A 25,788-nucleotide genomic window follows, 5' to 3' on the forward strand; every position below is an offset into this window, starting at 1 on the left:
AAGTGCTATCTATCAGTGTTTGAGCTGGCAGAAAACTATAAAGCATAACATTTGCTGCCCCCCTGATGATCCCTATCCTGTGACAGGCATGATGCTGGCTGACAGTGCTATCCTTATTTACAGAGTGAAAGGCATGTTAAGGGCAGGAATTAATGGACCCCCAGGCTTTGTTTCCCTTCCTTCCTACCAATGACCAGCTGGTAGGAAAACATCCACCAGTTAGTCTCCTTAACATGGGCTGGGGCTGGAGAGAAGTGGGTTTAGTCATCTTTCAAAACTCTCTCTGTTACGCATGGGTGCATTCAAAGAAAGCCTCACTATTAGCTGATCCTTGACTTCTTTGGGGCTTGGGTCTAAGGTTGTTTCAGAAGGAGATGAAGACAGGTTTTATGCTAATCCAGAAGATTACTAAACTCACATTAGAAGGAGCAGAACACAGGTTTCATTCTAAGTCACAATATCACTTAATCCCTGATCAACAGGTGTTGAATACAGATTTAGAGCTATTCCAGAAAAGCACTAAACATATGATCAAAAGAAGCCCAAATAAGAACTAACAGTCACAGTGAGGGTTGCACCTTGAAGTTATTGAGTCCAGCTTAGATACCCAGATCAATCTGAACAGGATCTGATGCTGATATTATTAGTCAAAGCCTGTTCAGGTTGATCAGGAATCTGAGTCAGGGCTTGGCTTGGAGACCTGGTGAGTTCAGGGGGTGAGTCCTGTTTGAAAGAACCAGATTCTGTGGCTTCTGAAGCAAAATGACCTGTAATATGGTGCCCTGGGGTCAGAGGGGAGGGCACATGCACCAACTGAAATGGCCAGTAGGTACTGGGATGATCCCACTCCAAGTTTTCTTTGCTTTTCATTTCCCCAATTTGTTGACAGAGCTTATTCATTGCCCACCCACCCCCATCTCAAACTGATTTTATAAATGAATAGTATACTAATAGATAAGAAATTTCCTTCCTCATCCATTTTCTTCTTATGTTATGCCTTTTAAGCTTAAGAATAGGGTTTTAGAATGTCTTGTTTTATTGGAAGTATGGAAGCCACCTGAGAGTCTTTTTGACTAAGGAACAGTTGGGGAATTAGGGTGATTCTAGGCAGAATACTGAAATAAAAATTCCTGTCCGTATCTATCACGTCAGCCTGGAAAGCTAAATAGGATTAGTAAGGCATTCACTAAATAGTAGGTTACTGTTATAAAGGTTACTAAATAGTAACCTATTTAGCTAAATAGGACTAAATGAGATTAGTCAGGCATTCCCGCTTGGCCTTTGGGGCAGAAGTCCAGAGCGCCACTTGGCTAAATGAGAAGGAGATCTCTCAAATACCGCAGGGCTAAGTTACCCCATTTTGAAGGAAGAGCAATCACACAGATTACTTTCTAAAGAGCTTTTCTCCATATGACCAGTCTAGAGTCTTGAAAGTCCTCATTGTATTATAATGTACATTGTGGGAAAGGGGTTGGACAGGAGATGTTTATTGGACACCTGCCCTGCAAAGCAATTGGAGATTGCTCTAATGGAAAAGCCAGCAAGTATCTCCTTGTTAGGAAAATTACATGTAAACGATCACAGTGAAATGTTTTGGTAAAAGAGCATGTCTCTTTCTTCCTCCTTCCCCACCTTGTTCACTAAGGATGACATCAGGACAATATATGAGTGCCATCAGAGAACAAGTTAGATTCAGAACCATGCAATGCATGGCAATAACTCTCTCAAAACACAGCAAGCAACCTCCTTAGCCTAGGGGACAGGGAGGCCAATGAATGCAACACAACACAACAGCATGGAGAAAGGAGGAAATGCTTCTTTAAGGAGTATTCTAGAACATCTTGGTGAATCAAGGAAAATGGTGCAGCTTTATAATGAAAACCAGGGACAGAGTTTATGAAGTGCAATAGAAAATGTACTACAATGGTACATTATTATAGAAGTGGAAAAGATCCACCACCTGCCAAAGGACCTTCTGTTCAAAGTGGATTGAAATTGGCAGCTGCTGTCTTGGATAACAGCAGTGTCTACCACCTGACAGGTGACCATTCCAACCATGCATGTCAGCTTCAGAAGAGCTGGCTGGCAGGAGAAAAGTATGGAGCCAGGGAGGGGCAGCCAATCCTTCCAGAATTGCTGGTGACTGGCAGCTGATTTCTATTGAAGACTCTGCTCCTGCAGAGCCACAGGTAAGTGCTTGCTGGGAGCTAAGACTCTTGGAGTTGCCTGATGGGACAAGTGCCTGATCGCAATCAGAGAGGAATGCTGCTGTCATACAGGTTCTTCTACATTGCTTTCTGATTAATATTATTTTGGCAGGCCTGGATGCTTTTACTGAATTCTAACCTGTGTCACAAAATGCAATCTTCTTCATCAAGAGTTTGTTGGAAAAAAAGAAAAGAAAAAAGAGGGCAAAGAGTTCAGGCTCCCCTTTGGTGGGTATTGAATTGAAACCTTGTCCTTATGTGTAGAAGGCTAGATTAGGCATCAGTCACTCCAAAGGTAGGTGAGTTCCTTGGGGAGCAAACAAGTTTTAATCTCTATACCTACCATGTCTTCAATGTGTTAAGACTGTAAATGCAGAAAAATACATTTAAGCAGAAACATATTGAATACAGAAAAATATATTTAAGCAGAAAAAGCAGAAAATACATTTAAGGTTCAATATCTTAAAGCTGAAATGACATTGGTTTCTTATGTCAGGATTTCCCAGGCTGGTTTCCTTCAGGTGCTTTGCATCACAACTCTTACCAGCCCCAGAGACATGAGAAGTTGTGGTCAAATGCTACTGGAGGGTTCCAGGGCTGAAGAAAAAAGTTGCAATGTGTCAAAAAGATAAAAATTGGGTGAGAGATCTCAGAACCTCCTCAAAATGGCCATAGTGCCAGTTTAGTGTGATACTTAATGGAGATTAATCACAGCAACTGTAATTATTTAATTTGATTTACACCGTATTTCAATTAGATTGAATTTAATTCTCTTTTCTTGATGTGGCCCTGGCTACATTTTAGAATGTAGCATTCTCATGCCATTCTATGGCCAAGCTGTTGACTGTTGCTTGTACTTAAAACTTATATTCTTTTGCAAAGATGGCATAAACAGGAATGTGAAAGAGTTAACAAGAGAAGGATGTAAAAGAAGGATGAAATGGTGTGACTGGGCAATCCTGCCTCCTGAGCATCTAGCCAGGGAGAAGAGAAGACTGAGATGAGCTGCTGTAGCCTGAAATGTTCCCCAAGTCACCAGGGGAGAACCCATCCATCTAAGGAGCAAAGTTTTATTTGCAATTCAATCTTCCTTGCAAGAGGGCCTATTTACAAGTACGCACACCAAACAAGGAATGGATAATGCTTGAAGAGCTCCAAATAAGAGCCAGAAGTCTTCAAGGAGAAAGTCTTCTGAACTTAGCTCAAAATCAGGTATAGCCAAGAGAGTTAACGTCTGCTATCATGTTTAAGTGTTATCTTGACTTCAAAAAGTTCAATTTTGCCTTGAAATGTAGGTTAAGCAGACGCATGACTGCACAAGGCCATTTAGTTTCTATGTTTTCCACTGAAACCTTCTATTGATTTGCACAAGAGAGTAGCCTTCACCTGCTAAAGAGTGTAAATGCCTTACGTCCACCTATTTCTGATCTAATGATTCCACACTGATTGAATTGGCCTCTGAGAGCAGGTATCATAAAGGAAGCATTGTAAAACCTACAGGATGAACAATACTTTGAGTGTTCAGCCCATGAATTTCCATTATCATTTAAACCCCCATCCAAAATATACACACACTATTTTCCTCCTACATCTTTTCCAAGTAATGCTTACATAGGGGGGAAAAAGAGATCAATCTCTTTTTTCCTTTGTGTATTAGGAAAGCTGTTCTCTCCAAGATGAATGTTAAACAGGATTTTCAATCTCTCCTGGGATCCTGTTTTTTTTTTTTTTTAATCCCTCTAGCTTTCACCTCTCACTCCTTCCTAGACTCCCCTCTACTTTTACTCACTGAGTTTCATTCCACGTGAGGTTCAAGGGAAATCAATAGCTTGGCAAAGTCTGTTCTCCCCATCACAGCCTATTTCTTGGTTATTTGTAGAAAACAAGTTCTGGCATGTTTTTCTGTGATAATCAAGTGTCTTGGTGCACAGTACATGGTAAGTAAGACACACACTACACAGTTGCACAGGTCAAGAGGATACCAAGGCTCTTATAAAGCCATCAGCCTTCACAGAATTTAATAGGAACACCAGACAATACTACCCTCTATTTTTAACACTTAACATTTCCTTTAAAAAATTGAGGAGAAGAAGATGAAAATCATAGTTTATAGCATAGGGAGTTGTCTATCTGAAAGCACCTCAGCTCACAGTGCCTGCTGTACTATTAGGCAGAGTGGGGCAGTTGACAGGGGTGGTGAATAATGCTAAGAGGTTGGGGGACAGAGCTCTCTGTGGGCCTGTGTGCATTTCTATGGCATTTGGGAATACACTTGAGCTGTTGTCAGTAAGGGTTGTTTTATATGTACCACACCCAACCTGTCAAAAGATTATGTTGACTTGCTTGTCCAGAATTCATACGATGTATATAAATAAGCCAAGACTCACATTCTAGGAATATTCATTCTATTACTACAATCACCTTGAAAATATAGGCTCACGGATACTTCGCAAAGCAGGCCAACTATAAATATATCATGTAATGACAATATTAGTACTTAGCACACCAGTCAATCTGACAGATTGCTTTTGTTCTTCAGGTAAGTTGATGAGCATTCAGTTGCGCATGTGTGTATGAGAGAGGCGAGAGGCAGCGAAAAACTAACAGAACATGTTGTGGCTATGATTAATACAGCCCTAATATATTATTATTTATTATTTGGCTGTGGGGCTATGTTGCTTTCCTTTTCTACACTGTCTCTTCTTCATTTGCTACTTGCAGATGAAGGAAAATACTAACAAAAATATTGATTCCATCTTATCTCTCCCTCTCAAAAACCCTGCTTCTTTCTTTTTCCTTTCTACAGCCAAACCTGCTTTGTTTTATTTTTCCAGTCTCTTTTGATACTGAAATACCATGATTATGTAGGCATTGGTCTGGTTGATAAATGTAACTCTGCCATCCTAACTTTGCTGAAACTGTTAAGTTGAACTATATACCATTAAGATTTGGGGTTTTTTGTAACAATTTTATTAAAGTTTACAAGTACAAAGATAAAATACTAATACAAACTAAGAAAAATATAAAACATGAAGAAAAGAGAAAGAAAAGTGCAAAGAGAAAAAAGAAAAAAAAGAAATATAAAAATGACTCCCCTTTCTCTCTAGATAAGTATAAACAACTCCAGTAACTTAACACTTTCTCTAGTGTTTCAATTAAAAAAAACCCTATTCTTCCCATATCTCATCTCTTATCAATAAACAAATTATAAAAACTCATCATTCAGTCCTATTCAGCAAAAGTCCATTAAGAGCCATCAGAAATAATAACATATATATTTTAACTTTAATCAAATCCATTTTGTATTCCAACTTATCACTTTCTCTGAGGAATAAAGCAAAAGAAATCTCTCCCCATTTATAAACAAATCTTCAAAGCCTCGCCATTCAGTCCTGGTCAAGAAGAAATCCCATTAATAACTATTAGAAACCACAACTTATATATTTTAACCTTGATCAAATACATTCACGTTGTAGTCCTTCCATTTACTTTTAAAAAGATTGTTCTTTAATCCCATCAAATAATATCCCACAAGTTGATTTCTTATAATTTTCTCTTTGTCTCCTCTCAGGAATAGCTTCAATAGTTTAACACGTCCCTTTTGTAAATCCAAGATAAGGCTATCCAAGTCACTCTTCTGATTTATTATTTGTATGTCTCCTTTAGTTATTAAAACAGCCAGTTTCATTTGTAAATCCATTGTGCCATCTTTTTCCATATCTCTCTTATAATCTGTCATTTTTAAATCCATTTTCAAATCCACATCATCTTTTTCCATATCACTCTTGTAGTCTGGCATTTTTTTAAAAAATCCATTTTCAAATCAACATTCAAGTTGGCCTCAGTCTCTGTTTTGTCCAGTAAAATCTGTTCCTCTTCTGTAGCCTCTGTTAGATCCATTTTTATAATGATCATGGTTTGGGAACTTCCGGTTAAGATGGCGGGGGGGGGGGGGCACAGATAAGAGCTGCAGAGCCGCTGTCCTTTTAATTTTAGGCTTTTTGTATGTGTCTGTTGTGTACGTGTTTGTTGTGTGGAGGATGCCCTGGACTGGCAGTCATCTGAATGGAAGCTGGACTGCTCGGGTCTGTGTGGACTTCTTCAGCTGGAGGAATGTGCGCAACGGCAGCGCTCAGCGTTTTGCAGCGCTTGCCATGCCTACCACCCGGGTTGTGTTTGCTGCATCTGCAAACTTGGTGGCTCTTTTGAATTTGGTGATGGTGTTTTTTGGGACTGGCCCAGCTGCTGCTGCTGCTGTGGCTGCTGCTGGAGTTGCTATGCTTGCAGTGTTTGCCACATTTGCAACCTCGGTGGTTTTTTTGAATTTGGGAGCAGCATTCTTGGACTGGCTTGGCTGGAGGAGTCTGCTGCTGCTGGAGGGACTTCTTCACACTGCTTTGGAGAACTGCCTAAGCTGTTTCTTTGGGGAGTGGACTGGGTTGCTGCTCCAACTGTGTCTTGGAGCTCTGGGGTGCTGTAGCCTTTCACCATCTGGCTATCGTTGGCTCGTCATCTGGATGCTGGGGCTCTGGCGGTGTGGGCGGGGGCTAGGTTTGGTGGGGGGTTGCAGTGGAGTGGCAGACAGCTGTAGACTCCCCTCCCCTGCGGAGGCCTTTCTGCTTCCCTCTGGTAGCCTCCAGAAGAAGAAGAAGGAAAACACCACTACTCTCATTTAATGGTGAAGTGCCTGGGAGTTGGACTGTGGGCTTCCCATCCAATACTGAATGTTATTCCCCCTTTTTGCCTTTCTCTGGGTGAGAGCCAGAGGTGGGCTTGGTGGGAGGGTGAATAGTTGGAGCCTCTGCCAGCTGGTGGGAGAAGCGGGGTAGGAGCTCCTGGATGCTGAGTGGGGTGTGTGTGAGTGTGAGTGGGTTTGAATGTGTTGATCTTCTCTCTGGGTGAGAGTTGGAGGAGGATATTGATGAAGGGTGAATGGGTAGGGTGTCCACTGCCTGCTGGTGGGAGCAGCAAGGGAGGGATCCCTGTGTATGTTTGTGTGTGAAGCTGTGGGAATGAAGTGGGCGGGAGGGTTGCTGGGCTCTGATGGCTCTGAGAGGTAAGCTAAAGAGCCTTGGGGTGCCCAGTTCCCCTCCCAGGTATGGCTGGTAAGGAGAGCAGATGCTCCCCAGTTTTCAGAATTGAGGGGCATCGATATAGGGATGGGGCTGCTGTTGGGGGTAGGCCAAAATATTATGGTAGAGATGGGCATGGGGAGATATGGTGGGAGACGGGGAGCAGGCCATTCCTGGGACTGCGGGACTGTTGTTTGTTTCCGGTTTTGTGTTCCAGCTCCTCAGTCTCGGCCCCTGTACCCTGTCAGCAGACCTTCAGAGGCTCTTCTGGTCTCCGGCTGCTGCTTCTAAATGCCAGATCAGTCTGTAATAAGGCCTTCCTCACCAGTGATTTTATCACGGATGAGAGAGCTGACTTGGCATGTATCACTGAGACATGGCTGGATTTGTGGGGGGGGGGGGGTAGCCCTCGCGGAGTTATGCCCAGCTGGGTTTCGAGTGTGGCACCAGCTGAGAGTCTGGGGTGGAGGTGTGGCAATCATCATCCAGGAATCTCTTACAGCTTTCAGGGGCACTGCACCAGAGGTCACTGGATGTGAGACCCTGTTCATCAAGTTGGGCTCTAGGGATCAGTTGGGATTGCTGCTGTTGTACCAGCCTCCCTGCTGCACAGCAACTTCCCTGCCTGAGCTCCTTGATGCCATTTTTGGGTTGGCAATGGAGTTCCCCAGGCTTATGGTCTTGGGGGACTTCAATTTCCCTTTTCTAGGGATGGGGTCTGAGGGGCTCAGGAGTTCATGGCCACCATGATGGCCCTGGGTCTATCCCAAATCATCCAGATCCTGACACGGAACAGTGGTCATACACCAGATCTGGTGTTCCTGTCAGAGCAGTGGCTATGTGATCTGAAATTGGGGGAGCTTTTGGTGTCCCCTTGTCATGGTCAGATCATACCCTGATTACAATGAGATTCCCTAGAGCCACTATCCACTGCATGGAGGCTGAACCCATTAGATTTGTCCGCCCCCGGCGACTAATGGACCTGGATGGGTTCCAGAGGGAGCTGGGGGTTGTTCTTGTTGGTCTGCTGCATGGTCCATCTGAAGCCTTGGTAGCTGCTTGGAATAAAGAGGTGGCTGAAATTTTGGATTGGATCACGCCCATGTGACCTCTCTCCTCTTGGGGATCCTGGCACTCTCCATGGGTTATGGAAGAGCTAAGGGAGAGGAAGCGAGAAAAGCGATGTCTAGAGCATTGCTGGTGCTCAACAAGGGAAGAACTCAACTGAACACGGGTTAGAGCAGCTATTCATGCCTACTTAGTGGCGATAAGGGCGGTGAAGCATCATTACTCCTCCGCTCTTATTGCGTCCGCAGATAGCGGCCCCTCGGCCCTGTTTCGGGTGACACGAGCCCTCCTGGGTAAGGATGGCTCGGAAAACCTTCTGCAGGGACATGTGGAGAAATTTTCTCAGCATCTGTCAGATAAAATCGCTCGGATTCGTTCTTAGCTGGATGCTGGCTTTACTGAAGATCCAGTGGAGGTGCCTAGGGAGGAGTCTTACCCTGTTATCTGGGAACAGTTTGAACCTGTTAGACCCGAGGAAGTGGATAGGATCCTTGGAGCTGTGAGCTCAGCCACCTGCTCTTTAGATCCATGCCCCTCCTGGCTTGTGAAAGCAGCCTGGGGGCTGTCATGTGAGTGGGTTCTAGCAATGGTTAATGCATCTTTGAGTGAGGGGGTTTCTTCACCTCTTAAGGAAGCCTTTGTTTGCCCCCTCCTCAAGAGGCCATCACTAGACCCCATAATACTGGACAATTTTCATCCATATCTAACCTTCCTTTTTTGGGGAAGGTGATTGTGAAGGTGGTTGTGCAACAGCTTCAGAGGACCTTGAATGAAGCAGATTATCTGGATCCCTTTTAGTCAGGATTCAGGCCTGGGTATGGGATGGAAACAGCATTGGTTGTACTTTTGGATGATCTCTGGAGAGGGTGGGATGGGGGTTGTGCATCCATCCTTGCCCTACTTGACCCCTCAGCGGCTTTCGATACCATTGACCATGATATCCTTCTGGATCGGCTCAGAGGATTGGGGGTGGGCAGCACTGTGTTGTGCTGGTTCACCTCCTTCCTCTGCGGCCGATTCCAGTTGGTGGTGGTTGGGGAGGAGATCCCGCCCTTGGCCCCTATTATGTGGGGTACTGCAGGGTTCGGTCCTCTCCCTCCATTTAACATCTACATGAGGCCGCTGGGTGAGCTCATCCATCGCCATGGGGTGAGGTATCATCAGCATACATCTCTGCCCCTGGCGAATTAAGCGACGCTGTGAATGTCTTATCCTGGTGCCTGGAGGCTGTGAGGGTCTGGATGGGGAACAACAGGCTTCAACTGAACCCTGGCAAGATGGAGTGGCTATGGGTTCTGTGGCCTTCTGGTGTTAGAATTATGCTATCTTTGGTACTGAATGGGGTTGCACTGCCCCAGACAGACCCTGTGCACAATCTGGGGGTCCTCTTGGACTTATGACTCCTGCTCAAAGAGCAGGTGGCAGTTGTGGCTAGGAGGGCCTTTGCACAGCTTCATGTTGTGTACCAGTTGGGCCCATTCCTAGATCAGAGGGACCTAATCACTGTCACTCATGCCCTGGTCATCTCCTCTTTGGATTTCTGTAATGCGCTCTACATGGGGCTGCCCTTGAAGAGTATCTGGAAGCTTCTGGTGGTGCAAAATGCAGTGGTGTGGGCAGTTACGTGTGTCCCTAGGGTGGTACACATTACACCTCTTCTTCGTGAGCTGCACTGGTTGCCAGTTTGCTTCCAGGTCCAATTCAAGGTGCTGGTTTTGACCTTTAAAGACTTTCATGTCATGGGGCTGGGTTACCTGAGGGACCACCTCTCCCCGATTACATCTGCTTATCCCATCAGATCTGGCAGAGAAGGCATGCTGGAAATCCCGTCTGCTAGAGAATTACATTTGGTGGGTCCCAAGAGGCAGGCCTTCTCTGCTGTGGTGCCCACCTTGTGGAGTCTTCTCCCCCTGGAAGTGAGATTAGCTCCATCCCTCTTAACATTCTGTAAGTCCCTCAAGACCTGGTTATGTGATCAGGCCTGGGGCTCCTGGGGAGATTTTACGATGGGTCCCTTATTAATTTTATCCCCTCCTGTTTTGTGTGTTTTTACAGTTTTTTATATGTAGTTGTTCTTATGTTTTTTTTTTTAATTGTTGTACGCCGCCCAGAGTCACCTTGTGTGAGATGGGCAGCTATATACATAAGATAAAATAAATAAATAAATAAAATAATGGCAGACAATCTTGAAAGTAATTTCTGAGTACATTGTTCCCAGGCAGATTTAATTTCTTCTATAGTCAGATAATATTGCTCCCTTGTATTAATAGGTCTCTTATCCTTTAATTGTAATCCTTAGTTCTCTCTGGTTCCCTCTAGTCAACCATCAACATTCCCTCTTATCATATGTTTATTTTCCAATCAACAAAACTTTCCCACTGGAGGATTTCTTACAGTTAATTTCAAAATCTTCATATATACTTTTATAAAATTTTAAATAACCCACAGGAAATATTCTTTCAAGTCCATCTGGCCTCTTATCTTCCAGAATCAACATTCTAATCCCTCTTTTGCTGTTTCCCCAAAATTAAAATCTTTCTTTTTAGTCCTTAAACTTACATGCAACTCTTTCATCCAGGATAGAAGGAAGCTTTCCTGGCATAATGAAACTTGCCCTTTAGAAGGTTCTTAACATCCAAAAGATTAATAACAAGCAATTTCCTAAGGTAATTAAGAGAGGAAGTGGGTAAACCCAGCTTCCTTTTGTAGGCATAGAACTGCGTCTTAGGCAGGATGATTTTCCCCCGGTTCCCAGAACTCTCACACATGCCAGAGATCGCTATCCTACGATCTCTTCATGGGGAGCCTCTGTATGAAGCAAACTTGTGGGTGATCCTAGTCCTCTTCTTAATCAAGAGAGGAGTTCCGAGGATCTAATCCATTCACTGGCTCCTCCTTCTGCCACAGCCGTTAGCTCTGCAAGTCTTCAGTCCACCATTGTTTCCCCCAAAATCCTCCCATTAAGATGTGTTTTTAAAGTGCCCATCACTTTTATGTTTTGAGAGAGATTGTAATACATTTGCAGCAAAAATAAACCTGTCAGAAATATCTAGGAATGCAAGATAAGCAAGGAATAATGATCCCACTCCTGAATGTGTTAGAACTAATTGTTGGGGTGAGAACAGGGAAGAGAGATTAACATAATCATCTTTTTGTTAGAAGAAAATATAGCTCTGATGACAGCTAGAGAGATAAGATAGTCACACCCCTCCTTCTGACTTTTATGTGAGGGGAACAAATGTTTAAATTAGAATTCTCCCTCAAATTCTCTCCACCGTAGCCCTAAAATATTATGAGTGGACAATAGAGGGGAGTCTGCTCATTCGCAGTTAGACCTGTCAAGTGCTGAATCACCCCTTCTCAATAGAGCATTTTACAAAAGGAAGAACTCACCTATATTTTGAAATCCATTTAGCACATGGCAAAGGTGCCAAACTACAGGCTGGAAGAAGAACTTTATGAAAACCTTTGAATCTGGGCAGAACACATAAGAGCCACCCATTCTGCCTTCACTGAGTTAAAAAGTACCTAAATATGCTTTGGATTTAGAACTTCTATCAAGGTGGTGTCCAGCACTACTGAAAAATACAGCTGCTAGAGAAACTCAGACTGATACATTCCAACAAGTCATGTCCATGTTTTCTCAGGATAGAAAGATTCACCATTACTTGTCCATGGGAATAGGTGTCACCCAGAAAACTAAATTTTCAAGAGAGGAATTTCATGAAAACAAGAGGCTTACTTAAAAAAAAAAAAATTGCAAGGGAGAGCCAAGGGGTTAAATCATTTGTATCTTATTTAAAATCACAGTAACAGAACCTCAGACAGAATGTATATCTTCACTCAGAAGGGATAGACATGGCCTTGATGTGTTCAAGCTTTGAACATTTCTTTAAAACAGGGGTAAGGAGCCTGGGGTCCTCCAACTGTTGTTGAGTTTTAATCCCCATTATTCCTGATCATTGGTCATGCTATTGGTTGATGGGGAAGGAGTCCAACAACAGCTGAACAGCCAAAGGATCCACACCCTTGCTTGAAATGTAGAAATCCTGGAATAAAAAAAAGGAAAACATGAAAAAATGGCAAATGTAAGTCAAAATAATAATGCAAATGTGGGAGAAAAATGTTTAATGAAGCATACTGCTAGAAACATTAACAACCTCATTAGAAGCAAGAAATCAGTTGGCCAGTCTGTTTAATAAAGAGGTGAAATGTTTACTGAAAGAGAGTAGAAAAATCACAGAGAAGCTAAATGTATTCTTTGTGTCAGTCTTTATAGCACAAAGTGGTGGATGTTTGAATTGCCTGTTTCTGAGAATCGACTGGAAGAATTAAATCAGACAGAAGTAATGAGATGCAGAGTTCCAAAATAAAATGATAACTGAAGAATTAAGAAGTAACAGAAGTCTGAAAAATATACACCTGGGAATTTGGAGAGAATAAGATGTGAAATTGTTCATAATCTAATAAAATACTCTACTTTGTTACTAAAAACTGGCTCTATATACAGGAGGATTTGAAGGTGATCAATTTTTATAAAGAGGTTCAGTCTAAAGGAGCTATTAAATTAAAGGTCCATTTGTCTACCATCTGTCCCAGGTATATCATTCAAAAGTATTAAAATAAAAATAATTAAATATATAAAAAGGAAAGCTTTGCTGAAGATGAATCAGTGCGGATGCAAAGGGAGCCCTTGAATGAACTAGGAATTAAAAGGGACATGTCTAGAAAATGGATGATGGATGTAATAATCAGGAAAGTGTACAGTGTCTGCAGAAAGTTAGAAAACTTGAATGGCAAAAGGAATGTAGCCTCTCAAGGAAAGCTAAAATCAACAAATGTCAATAGAAAGAGGGAAAAAAGGAAGGGCCAGATCTGCTGTTTGAATAATAAAGCACGTTGGTTGCAGGTGATTTTGGGAGGGCAGAACTTCTTAATGCCTATTTTGCTTTGGTCTTCTCTCCAAAGAGGAGCCGTGTTCAACTGGACTTAAGCAGAACGACTGACTACTTGGAGGGATTGGCAATCCGAGCTAAGTAAAGAGACAGGGAGCACCTGGCTACCATGAACTAGTTTAAGATTCAGGATTAAACCTATTAGATTTAAGCATCTTGAAAGAGTTGAGGATGTAATCTTGGAGCCCCTTTCTGTGACCCTTGAGAAAGCATGGAAAACAGCAGTAGTGCCAGAAGACTGAAAAAGGGACAAGTATGGTTCCTATCTTAAAAAAAAAAAGTTGGGGGGTGGGAGAAAAAAGGGATTGCAAGCCAGTCAGCTTAAAGTTGATGCAAGACAAATTTACATTTATAGCTGTACATTTCCCAGAAACGTCTCTCTGGCTCTTGCTTTCAGTGGTTGTTGAACTAGATCAAGGCTGAACCATGCATGGCCTTTCAGATGCTACTGAACTGCATATCCCATAATCTCTCACCATTGGCCAAGTTGACTAGAGCTGTTGAAAACTGAAGAGCAAGAACATCTGATAGGCTACATATTGCCCGTGCAAGAACAAGGGAGCCCTTTGATCTGTCCCAGCTAAGCTGTTTTTATTTCGTTTCCTATGATCTTCATGAGTATATGCCGGTAGGTTTTTGTCTCAAAGCACCATCATATGCACATGTGCCTGGGAGTAAATTTCCCCTCAACTCATGGGGTTCGGTTTAGCTGTCATTCTGCTCAGAATGCTCCTGCCAATGAAAATAAGGGCAGGAAATTTTAGCTCATTCCCTTTCCCTCCTTCTCCAGTGTTCTGGAGGGACCCCCAATCCTCTCATGCAATTTTTGAGATTGTGGCAGGGAGAACTGCAGGAGGAGGGGAGAAACAATGAAGTTTTCCTTCGATAAAGACCTTGAACTGAGTTTGATAGGATTTAGTTCTGGGTAAACATGTATAGCACCAGCATGCACAAACTTTAACACATGAGATAGGAAAATTTCCATGCAAAGAAAGAAGACAGAAAGAAAACCCCATCCCTGGAGAGGTGGAAGGGAGGACACAGGTATGCGGTCTTCAGTTAATGAACTGCATTGATTTTTAATCTAATCTATATCTAAATTGTGATCAAATCACTAAAAATTAATTGATGGCTACTTCTGCTGCTGATTCAATTAGCTGTATGCATGTGTGGCATCCTCCGCAAACAGATTTGATGGCTCTGCATGTATATTCTAATCTTTATGAATTGATGCTTCAAAGAACCAGTGAGGCAATGCAGATGCTTTGGATGTGGGACTCAAAATGTTTCAGTGGCTGCAACAACATCTGTACTGATTGCACGGGTAGCACAAGCAACCCCAGTGTGAACACTGACAGCATGCAAGCCTCAGAGGATGTTTGTAAAACAAGCCTGGCCTTTTTGCATCAGGAGCCCTGGCCAGCAGTCTGAACCAGATGGAACTGTTTGGGATAGAGGCCTACCTTTGGAGCACATGGGAAGAAGGCAGGTGTGAAATTGTTAATATTTCACCATCTCTGTTCTTTGAACCGCAGAGGGAGGAAAGGTTTGGCTTACTGCAAGCTTCTGTACAAGCAAATTGGCTCCTGCTAAAGCTGGGGTGGAAGTAGGGGAACAGAAATTAGATTGGCAATATTATTCTGAAGGGTAATGGCTGTTCTAGCAAAGTCAGAAGAATATCGAACCAAGTTGTAGGTTTATCTATGCATGGTTTTCTCCTGTGTTCTTATCTTGACCTTGATTGTCTCAGACAGAGTTGGGATCTCCTAATTTGATGAATGCCACTTCTGCAGGGCTATGGAGATTCTAGAGTTCTCCTAAATATATTCAGATCAGTCCACGTGCCTGTTCTTTGTAAGTTTTCCACCTAGAATGAGTCCTGAAAGGAAATCCTATGGGCCCTGGGAATCTGTTCTGAAGGCCAATGGAGATTTGGGTTTCTCCCACTCAGATTGAGGGGGGGGGGGGGGGAGAGAGAGACAGGCAGGCAGGCAGGCAGGATGAGTGAGCTGCCACTGGAGGAGAAAATCCAAACTCAGTTCCACAGACCTGACTCCCCAAACCTCTCCCTTATCAATATGAAAGCTCAGATATTAGGCCAAGTAGGAGATATGGGGCATAAGTAGATGAGAGCAAATTCTGGATCTGTGATTTAGCCATTCCACTCCCCAGCCATGCTTACAATAATGGGGGGGGGGGATTTCATCAAGTTGTACAGCAAGCTAAATTTCTATTACACTGCCTACAATAGAAGGAAAATTGATCCCTTCCTCACCCCGAGCATAGAATGAAAGTCAGGGAGGAATGCTGCTTTCTCACCTTCCTCTATTTTGGTATAAGCCCAGTGAAGGGTTGGAGGGGGGGAGGGGCCCTAATTCAGGGCACCTGAAGGTGGCAGATAAGATTACCTTGCCCACATAGTGTGAGGCTTATGATCACTGTGTTCTTTAGAGAGAGAGATTTGAAAGCAAGCTGGGCAGGTTAATTCCATTTCTTCAGCCAAACCTGTATCCATTATGGTAGGATATAGACTACTCAATCCATTACCCAGTTAACTGAAAAAAAAAAATTAAATCTAGAAGTGGACTGAACAAGAGCTTCCTTGTATTTCTGAAAAGCTACTTCCTTATTTTAGTGATCTGGAGTAGGGGGGATTTCAGGCACCCTCCACCACCACACCACCATCAGGTACTATTTATACACATTTTATCCAGCAAGAATTGATATAGAGAGGGAGAGAGGTGTGGTACGCATGCTAATTCTGCAAGGTATCATTCTGAGAATGTTCGTTAGCTTATCTCATTTGTTTTGCAGTTATTGCTTTAAGAGTGATCATTCATTCATTGTATTACTTTTTCCCCCAGCCATTTCATTCCTTTCATATTGTTAAAATGCTTGTTGAGCTTGTTAAATAAAATGGGGATTATAAATTAAGGGAATAAGTGCACAGTTAAAGGGCACCTGTGATCATGCTGTGGGAACAGAAAGAGGTGAAACTGGGCCACCAACCCTCCCCAGATTTCCATAAACACAAAATATTTTGGCAGGCCTGACTACTGAGCGCATAAGTTGCCCTCTATTGGGGGACAGTGTAGACTGTGAATGTTTCTGACTTCAGCTACCCATGCAAGACATTCCAGTAATTCAGTCTTCTAAAAAAGAACTCATAAACTTTGTCCTAGACATCTTCTTCTGCTTATAAATCCTATTCCCATTCCACTGCCGTTCCCTGCTAGAGAAAAAGCTGCAGTCAGATATTTGGCTGGCCTACTGAAGGAGAGCCAGATTGCTCAACTATGTCCGGAGATTTAACATTGTTAGCAGAAGGATATAGACTCATTATCAGTGTGTGCTAATTTTAGAAGGTGACTTGTCAATGTCACCCAGCAAGTCCAAGAAATCTGCTTGAAAAGAACCGTGCTGTATTTTATCTCTCCAGCCTGACAATAGGATTGCATAGTGGCTGTTGGGCTGTTTGCTGAGCATATGGAACCGGAGCATTTGCTGGCAGGTTGCCGAGCATCGAAAAGTTAAATTGATGGGTGTTACCATAAAGTCTTCAAGCTTGTGGGAGAAACACAAACTTGTCCTTCCTTCCTTCCTTCCTTCCTCCCTCCCTCCCTCCCTTCCTTCCTTCCTTCCTTCCGGAATAAACCAGCCAATATACATTCTTGGTTGTTGTTCTTTCAATGTTCAACTCATCTATTTTGCACTTCTAATCTACTCGGGTGGTCAGTTTATTCATAAAATGGATTCCTCTGTCCCCCTTTCAATCTGCAGGCAACAGTGCTTTAAAAATTTTTTTTTAAAAAAAAAAGGCACCCTCCACCACCAATATTAAAAAATATTTCTGATAGAAATTACTTCAGTCAATATGAGGCAAGAGGTACACTCTCACTGGACATTTCCACTAGGATTATAATTACTCCTTACACCACAAACTCCTAAATCTTTTCAATGCCCTACTTAAAAAAAAAAAAAATGAAATGGCTCTTAGCATTTTTAGGGCTGGTTATCATTTACCTTCCCTGGCCTTGCAACTTGTCAACCCATTACAGGGCGCCCTTCACTTGTTTTCCTTTTTTCCCAAAGTGACACCAGCTAGAATTTTAACAACCCAGATGTGTAACGGGTCATTCTTATCTACTCAGGTATTGTGTTTTGCAAAAAAAAAAAAAAGTTTTGCAAAAGCCATCACTGAGTTTTCCTTCTTGCTATATCATAATTTTAGCATCAATAATCCCATATGCCTATTTACCTGTTATAGATATTAAGTGAGCAAATTCCCCTAATTCATTTTTTAAAAATTGGCTAATTGTCAATCTTTGGTTAAAGAATCTGATTTAGTAAGTTATATATTATATCTGAAAGCTGAAAAACTGAACATATACGTTTTTAAAGAATTCTTGCCATTCAATTCTGGTAACTTTTTCCACCCCTAATTTGTCTAATTTTCTTTCCTTTTTTTTTCCCTGACAGGAAAAGAAAAATCAGACATGGAGAGTTCTACACCTTCTTCAGAAAAAAAGAATTAATTTAGCACTATGCATACAACACTTCTGAATTCTCTTTCTGGCTCATGTTTGGCTTCTAAAATCTTTAAAGATTTATGAAAAGATGTGTTCAAAGTGGGACACAACTTTTTGCCAGGATTGGAGAGGGGGTGGAGGTCTCCTGCCTTGCCTGGCAACGGAGTGCGCTGCACCCCACTGGCTCATCCTTCGCTCCCCTCTCTTTGCTGTTTCATGGTGCATGTCAATTAGCTGTTGTTTGGGCTGCAGGTTTACCCCTCTTCTGGAATAGCAATAAACCTGAATCTAAAAGATACATCATTTGCAAAACAGAGCAAGTTTTGGTAGATGGCTAAGCTCACTGGTCTAGCCATTTGTCAAAACTCATCTCCTTCCCAGCCCAAATGAAGGAGAATGATGATTTCCTAATGGCTGGAAAGGAAGAGAAACAAAGTTGTATGAATTCAGTATGAATTCAGCAATTCTTGTCCTTCATGTAGTTGGTACACTGAAAATAAAGGCAGCACCATTTGCCAACACCATGCTGATGTCAAGGTAATGATTGCAGGTGACAACAGCATATTTTACCCTGTATAGTTTCTGCCAGTGCAAGGAAAGGTAGAAAGGATTTGACCACAAGAAAGGGCCCACAGATTCAGTTGGATTCAGTTCACACAGTTCAGAACTGCTTGGGAAACATTAACAAGTAGAACAAGCATTACTCTTCGGGTAACAGGAAAAGCAGTGACACCTGGGGAAAGGATGTGATAGAGAAATGGAGCTTGCAGGCATGCTCCCACCCTTCCTTTTAATACAGTGATGTGGGTGGGACGTATGTGGGAATCCTGCTCTGGATTGCAATTCTTTATTCATAAGTGTTAGAAGTTATTGAATAACAGGGGGTTTCCAGATCACAGCAGTTTTACACAAGGCATACTTCTCACGTGCATGTTTTTTGCTTGAAGGAAGCCTTCCCGCAATTAAAGGGAAAATAAGATTTCACTTCTGGACCCCTCCAACATCTTCATCTTAAATGTCCAAGTTTTCTGTTCTGAAAAGATGCATACCTCATCTTTAGCAGAGGTATACATGAAACAGAAACTAAGTTTTGTTTTGAACTGGAAACAAACACATGATGTTCCAGAACTTCTGGTGAACTATTCCAGATGAGCCATGGATCATCAGAAAGAACCAAACAAAATCCACAAATATCTCAGTGCATTTGCCCCCTCTGTCCCCATTTCCCCTCAGCAGTTCTCAGCGTGGCATATCCTACCAGCCTGCCCATCTTCCCAGAGTGATATATCTCATATCTGCCCATCCTCACGTTTAAAGTGATTCCCCTTCCTGTCTCCCCTGTCTCAGCCACTGCTATCACCACCAATGTACTCAACTTTCCCCACTTTTACTGTATTTTGGTCAGAATTCAGAACAAAACAGGCAAATAGCCTTGGATGAACCACCTGGAAAATTTGTGTATGTCTCTGTGTGAGAAAATGAGAGAGAGACACAGAGAGAGAGACAATGAGAGTCAACATCAGATTATACATGACTGGATATATTTTCATCACTGAAGCAATGACAGTTTCTCTAGACAGAACCCAATACATACATGGTGGGCTTCTTTTTAAAATCACATTACTTTGAAGGTTTTGATCCCTAAAAGTGAAACTTAGCAAATCAAAGGTGATTCATCCTTAAAAACCAATGATTGATTGAAGCCAAACAATACTTTTTGATTTACTAGAATGGAAAAGATTGCAGGAAAAGGATTGGCTGGGAATCAAGACAGCAAAAGTGTTCTGTGATGAGTATCATTACGATTGCATGCTCTGTTAATTCTGTATTATAGTTTTATTATTTTTTAAAAAAATTATATTTAAGAGAATTTCATGCCTGAAAATGACTGACAGTTTGGGGAGCAGAAGTTTAATCCACTATTTAAGAAACAGACATCAATTTCAAATAAATATTTCCTAGAAATCAATAGGTTACTTAGGAAATTTATTTGGGATAGTGGACCACCAAGGTTTTCTTTAGCTAAATTGAGATTTCCATTTGAAGAAGGTGTTTTTAATTAATCTGATTTGCAAAAATATAGTTGGGCTTATATTTTATCAACCTTCAGAATGTGGAATGAAAATATAGTGGAATATTACCCTTTATAGGTTATGTAGGAAAGTTATTGTCTATTTCCCTTGTGGTCATGGCAAATTCATGGAACAAGATATAGGAGGAAAGGGGCTTTATTTCCAGGAAGGTGGGTGGTGAGAAATTTTTGGGCATCTTTGGGCTATATGAATGTAATAAATAAATTTAGGGTTATAGATTGGGTTTTGTTAATGAGACTCATGAATTTTTAACTCTTTGGAAAACTTCAACTCTGAAAATAGTTGGCACAATATTCTATTGGAAAGTTTGGGCAGAAGGCAGGATTATGTCTTTAAACCAATTATTATGCAATAACTGTTTTGAGGATTTCTCCCAATTTCAAATTAAATTTAGTCTTCCCATTTCACAACAATGGCAGTATTTTCAGCTTCAGCATATTTTAATAAATTGATATGGACCAGACACTTTGGCCACTTCAAAGGCACCTGAGATGCTCTCTTATCTGATGGACTCCATGACAGAAGTAAAACCTGTAACATATCTCTATCAAAAGCTCAAGAATATTTTTAAAGTGGACATTTCTAGGATATTCCAAACATGGATTAAAGAATTGGAATCTCTGATAATATCAATCAATCAATCAATCAATCAATGTTATTTCGGTCATAGACCAGCATATGAATTTCTGATAATACCCCATCAATGGCTTCAAGTCCCTAAAAATGTTACAATGGTATCAACAAATTTGATATTAAATTGATTCATCCAAAAATTGTATTTAGAGTGTATTGGATTCCCCAAATAACATACTTAAAAGGATGGGCATCAGATTTTCTTTGTTGGAGGAATGAATTATTTGAGGGTTCATTAACCTATATGACATGGTCTCATGGTCACCTGGCATCTTTTTGGAATTATATTTCAATGTATATAAGTAGATTTACAGAAATTCTTTAAATGTTAAAGATGTTAATGTGATGTTGAATTATATACCAAAGCTTTGGAATCTGTTTATCAGAAATTATTGTTGTATGGGGTGGAGGGGAAGGGAGGGGGAATGGCTAAAATAATTAAATTGAGGAATTGGAAAAGTAAAATTATTTCAAATGTTTAGGAATGGCTTTTAGAAATGTATCACTTATCCATCTTGGAAAAGGAAATATTTTCTACTAATTAAAGGATGAAGCAATATGTATTACTTTGGCAAAGATTTTGTGATTTTTACAGTAATATTGTGTATTGATTATAGAGCCAATTTGGTCTAGTGGTTAAGGCACCAGGCTAGAAACCAGGAGACAGTGAGTTCTAGTCCCGCTTTAGGCATGAAAGCTGGGTGGGTGACTTTGGGCCTGTCACTTTCTCTTAGCCCACAATATCAGGCTTGGGTGACAAGACAGTCGATCAATTCCTGTCCAAAAAAAGTGGACCTTGCACATATGGGAAAAATGCTAGGAAGAAAAAAAGTATATTGATTATACTGTAGTACTATAACGTATTTATTAGTAAACCAGGAACTATTGATAAGTTTAATAGGTAGATTTTTTTTTCTTACTTTGTGTAGTTTTTTAATTTGTGTGTGTGTGTGTATGTGTGGTTTCCATTATTTTTTTTTAAAGGACTGTTTAGTTTAATTGTGTATGGATTTTTTTTAAAGTATATTTAGATGTTTTGTCAATATTTTGTATTTTATATAATAAAAAACCTAAAAAAAAAAATCCTCTCTCACCCCTATGGGTGCTATGTGTCTTCCTCAATCTCGGGTCCTCTACCAGAGGCCTGGGAGTTTGAGGGTTCTGTGCAGTATCTTAGCTGTTCCTAGCACTGCACTCTTCTGGACAGAAAGCTCTGATGTTGTTCCTGGGATCTGTCGGAGCCACTGTCCCAGCTTAGGAGTCACAGCCCTGAGTGCCCTTGCCACCACTGGGACCACTTTGGTCTTTACTTTCCACATCCTCTCTATTTCCTCCTTCAGGCCCTGGTACTTCTCCAGCTTCTCATACTCCTTCCTGATGTTGCTGTCACTTGGGACTGCTACATCTATCATCACCGCTGTCTTCTGGTCCTTGTCTACTACCACTATGTCTGGTTTATTGGCTAGTACCTGTCTGTCTGTCTGGATCTGGAAGTCCCACAGGATCTTAGCCCTGTTATTCTCCTCGACCTTCTGTGGAATCTCCCATCTGGACTTGGGAGGGTCTAACCCATATATTGTTCCATACATCTGGCTGAGGCGGTTCAAGCCTATGCAGAACAGCAGCAGGGACAGTGCATCACCTTGGTACATGCTGCATTTGATGGCCACTTGTGCAAGCTGTCTTGAGTCGACTTCCAGTGCTGTCTTCCACAGTCCCATTGACTTCTTGAGGAAGATCCTTAGTGTCTGTTGACTTTGTATAGTGCCAGGCAGTCACAGATCCATGTGTGTGGCACTGGATCATAGATTTTCCTGTTGTCAATCCAGGTGGTGCTCAGATTGGTCTGTCTAGACCTTGAGTCTTGGGCAACTGCTCTATCTGTGAGCAACTGGTGTTTTGAGCCTCTTGTGTTGTTCCCAATGCCCTTCTGAGTTGTGCTCATGTACTGGCCCATATGGTAAATGAGGGCTTGGTGGCTATGCTGCCTAATAGGACTTTCCATGTTAGGGGGAGGCATGTTATTGGCCATTAGTTGGATGGTGCTGTTCCCTTGTGGGGGTCTTTCATGATCAGCATTGTCATTCCTTGTGTTAGGCAGCCCGGGTGTTAGCCTGCTGCTAGCAGCTGGTTCATCTGTGCTGCTAGGCATTCATTCACTGTTGTTAGTTTCTTTAGCCAGTAGGCATGGATCATGTCCAGGCCATGTGCTGTCCAGCTCTTCATGTTCTTGACCCACTGCTGGATGTCTGCTACTGTGATGGTGACTGTGATGGAATGTATCTATGAGGAGGACAGCGATGTGGGAGATCAAGGCTATCAGGAGGGAGGGGTTGCATTCCAGGAGGGGAACAAGAGACAATACAGTCCTCAAGGGGAGTGTGGGAAGTGAAAGAGGTTCAAGATAGCCACTCCCTAGAATCTCCCAGGGCATATCCACTATTTGCTGTAGTACAGATTTAGTTTGGCAAGATTTTGTCTATAAGGTGTAAGCAAATAAAGGAACTATACTCGACTGGACTGTTTCACGATTGTTCTTGGGCTGGGCCTGACAGTGACTGGTTCCTGTTCTGGGAGATTGCTGCGGTCTACTCTCAGGTCCTGCAGCCACTTTGCACTGCTGTTATGTGTCTTCTCTTTCTCCCATATGTTCTTCCAGTACTGTTCAATTTCTGCTGTTGGTGGCTCTGCTGTTACTGTGTTGTTGCACTGCAGTTATGGGTACACCTTGGATGGTTCTTTGGAGAACAGGGCATTTATCTTCTTGGCCTCTGCTTCCTTAGGCCAGTAGCCAGTGCTGTGAGCCTTTGCAGGCTCTACAGCTTCAGATGGAGTTAGGCCCTTGTATTTTTTTCAGTGGCCGAGTCTTATCCTTAATCTCCACACCCTTCTGTAGTTCCACCAACTGACTAACTTCTCTCCGAGCTGCCTTGATCTTAGCCTTCAACCTCATTTTCCAGGGCTGTGTGTGTGTGTGTGTGTGTGTGTGTGTATGTACTGTTGTTCTTCTTGATCATGTAGCCAAGCATCTCCAAGATTACAGTGGCTGTAGCATATACCAGTTCATTGGTTTGAGTTATAGTGGTAGTAGGGATTGTTGTGAGGGCTCTACTGACATCTTCTAGCATAATATCTGATAGTATTTCTTCACTGAGCCTTGGTAATTGGTCTCGAGGGATAACTGTAGCTAGTTTATCCATGATCTTATGCCTCATATCAGCTGCTGTGGTCTGTAATGGAGGGGGAGGCAGTGATGTTACAGCTTCAGGTGATGGCTACACATGCAGTTGTTCTTCTGGATCTTCTTGAGTCTGGGATGCAATGTGTAGTTGGTCTACCACAAGTTGTGAGAGCAGCTTCCTCTTCACTATGTTGAAGCATTGGGTAACTAGCTGTTTCTCAGTTAGTATGGAAGTAGGTCTTCTGTCCATCCATAGTTCCCTCATATGTTTCATATATCCCCTCTCATTAGGTCTACTGTTGTAGTAGCATTCTATGAATTCCAGGTTCTATTGTCTCATCCATGTATGGTTTGTTCCAGTAGCCCACTTATTGTCAGATTGTCCTGGTTCCCCAACATCTGGCACAGACCTTGTTAATCCGGGCAATGTCTGGGCCAGCATGACTCTCTTAGTTCACGTCATTTTCATATCTGAGGTAGGCAGGTGAAGTGTTAGGGGCTCTTTGCCCAAGGACTCCTACTGTTAAGGTAGGTAACCAGCTGGAATTCAAACTCTGGTCTCCCACATCAAAGGCCGATGTTCTAACCACTACATTATCCAGCCACTCCATCCATTTCACATATATATGAAACAGCTTTTCTAGAGCTGGGGTTCTAATTCTGCATTACTAACGCACTTTGTTCTTGATCAGTTTAGGATATTGTATTGCATTTATAGCAATGAATCAGTTCAAGTGCTTTGAACAGATTCTATTTGTTTCCTAAAATATTCTGCAAATGGAAATTGATATTTGGAATGCACATAACTTCCACTGCCAGCTGAAGTTATTTTTTAGGATGGAAATATGAGGCACAACTTTTTTTTTTTGGTCCATTCCATCACTTTTCTTTCCCAACCTACATGTTTACTAATAGGATAGTGGGGAAAGATTTCATGGCAGAAAGAATGGCAGTGACAGAGCTCTACAGAAAGCTAGCAGATGATGACTTTTATTCTACCTCTTTCTCAGTTGTTCTACATTCCTGACTCAATGACAGGTGTCCCTCATTGATCTTTCTTGACAATTTCTCTTCTCCTGTGGCCTCAACTTTTATGTTTCTTTCAATTGCAGTTCATCTGGAAGAGGAATGCTTTGGATTTATCCCTCTCAGATTGAAGGAGGAAGGGAGTATGACATCAAGCACCACCCCTTGTATTGCCTGATCAGCCTTGAATTCTGCCTGTTTCCCATATCAGGAAAGTCTAACATTGGAGAGGCCAAAAACAGGCTCATGGGGCAGAGGTGGGTAGGCTGTGGATTGTCTGGATCCAAAGACTCTTGATTCCATCACACACTCCAAATGGATGCAGAACCTATGCAAGCCCTGGAGTTGCCATGACTATATTATACCACAGGTGGGAAATCCATTTGCTTGCTTATTTGAAAAACTGATTTGGAGCTCAGGAAGGGGTGCAAATGCCTCTTCTCATTTACAGCTAACCTGTTGGACGTGCTCTTGTTGAACACTCCACGGAGATCAGCAGGATTGCCATTTTCTAGAAATAAAAATTGCAGTGCCTCTTTATGGTTAAGCTAATGTGAGTTCCTTTACAAGATAATTAGTGTCTGTGGACTACAATAAAAGCATAGCAAGCATGCTGCATGAGTTCTAGCCTTCCACGGAAGTCACTAAACTCATTCATTCGCACAGCATCTAAGTCCTACACTATGGCATTCTGATCAGGGCCAAACAAGGGAGATTTTCCAGCATTAGACCAAACCTAGAAAGGATTTGTCTGGGATACTCAGTGGAATGTGTGATATACCTAATTAACCTTAGCTATTCTCAAAAACTCAGACTGGAATAGTACATGGATGAGAAATCACTGGGAAATCCTAGGGCTATAAATTAGATTGGAAAGTTGAAAGAAATATCAAACCGCTTCTATTTGATTGCTAAGAATGCGCCACAGATGTCATGAGGAGTCAAACTCCATTGAGAGGAGTTTTACCTGGATTCCTGAAACAGTTTGAAACAGTCAGTGGTGAATACACTATTCAAGTATTCA

General features: G+C 42.0%; 1 long non-coding RNA gene across 3 annotated transcripts in view; it reads left to right on the forward strand.

Moving 5' to 3' along the window:
- The first annotated feature begins 652 nt into the window (after positions 1–652).
- Positions 653–25,788, forward strand: part of LOC148217115 (uncharacterized) — a 34,323-nt gene continuing 9,187 nt past the window's right edge. Inside the window, exons 1-3 of one of the 3 annotated variants that reach the window (XR_015796576.1) lie at positions 653–2,189; positions 3,090–3,419; positions 17,782–25,021. This is a non-coding gene — a long non-coding RNA (uncharacterized LOC148217115). Of the gene's footprint in view, positions 3,420–17,781; positions 25,135–25,788 lie in introns of all 3 variants that reach the window. The other 2 variants (XR_015796575.1, XR_015796574.1) reach the window with 2 other exon arrangements.

This window comes from Python bivittatus, unplaced genomic scaffold, assembly GCF_059951505.1.
Source record: "Python bivittatus isolate LINGU-HERP-01145 unplaced genomic scaffold, Pbiv_v1 ctg000020_np1212, whole genome shotgun sequence".
NCBI lineage: Eukaryota > Metazoa > Chordata > Lepidosauria > Squamata > Pythonidae > Python > Python bivittatus.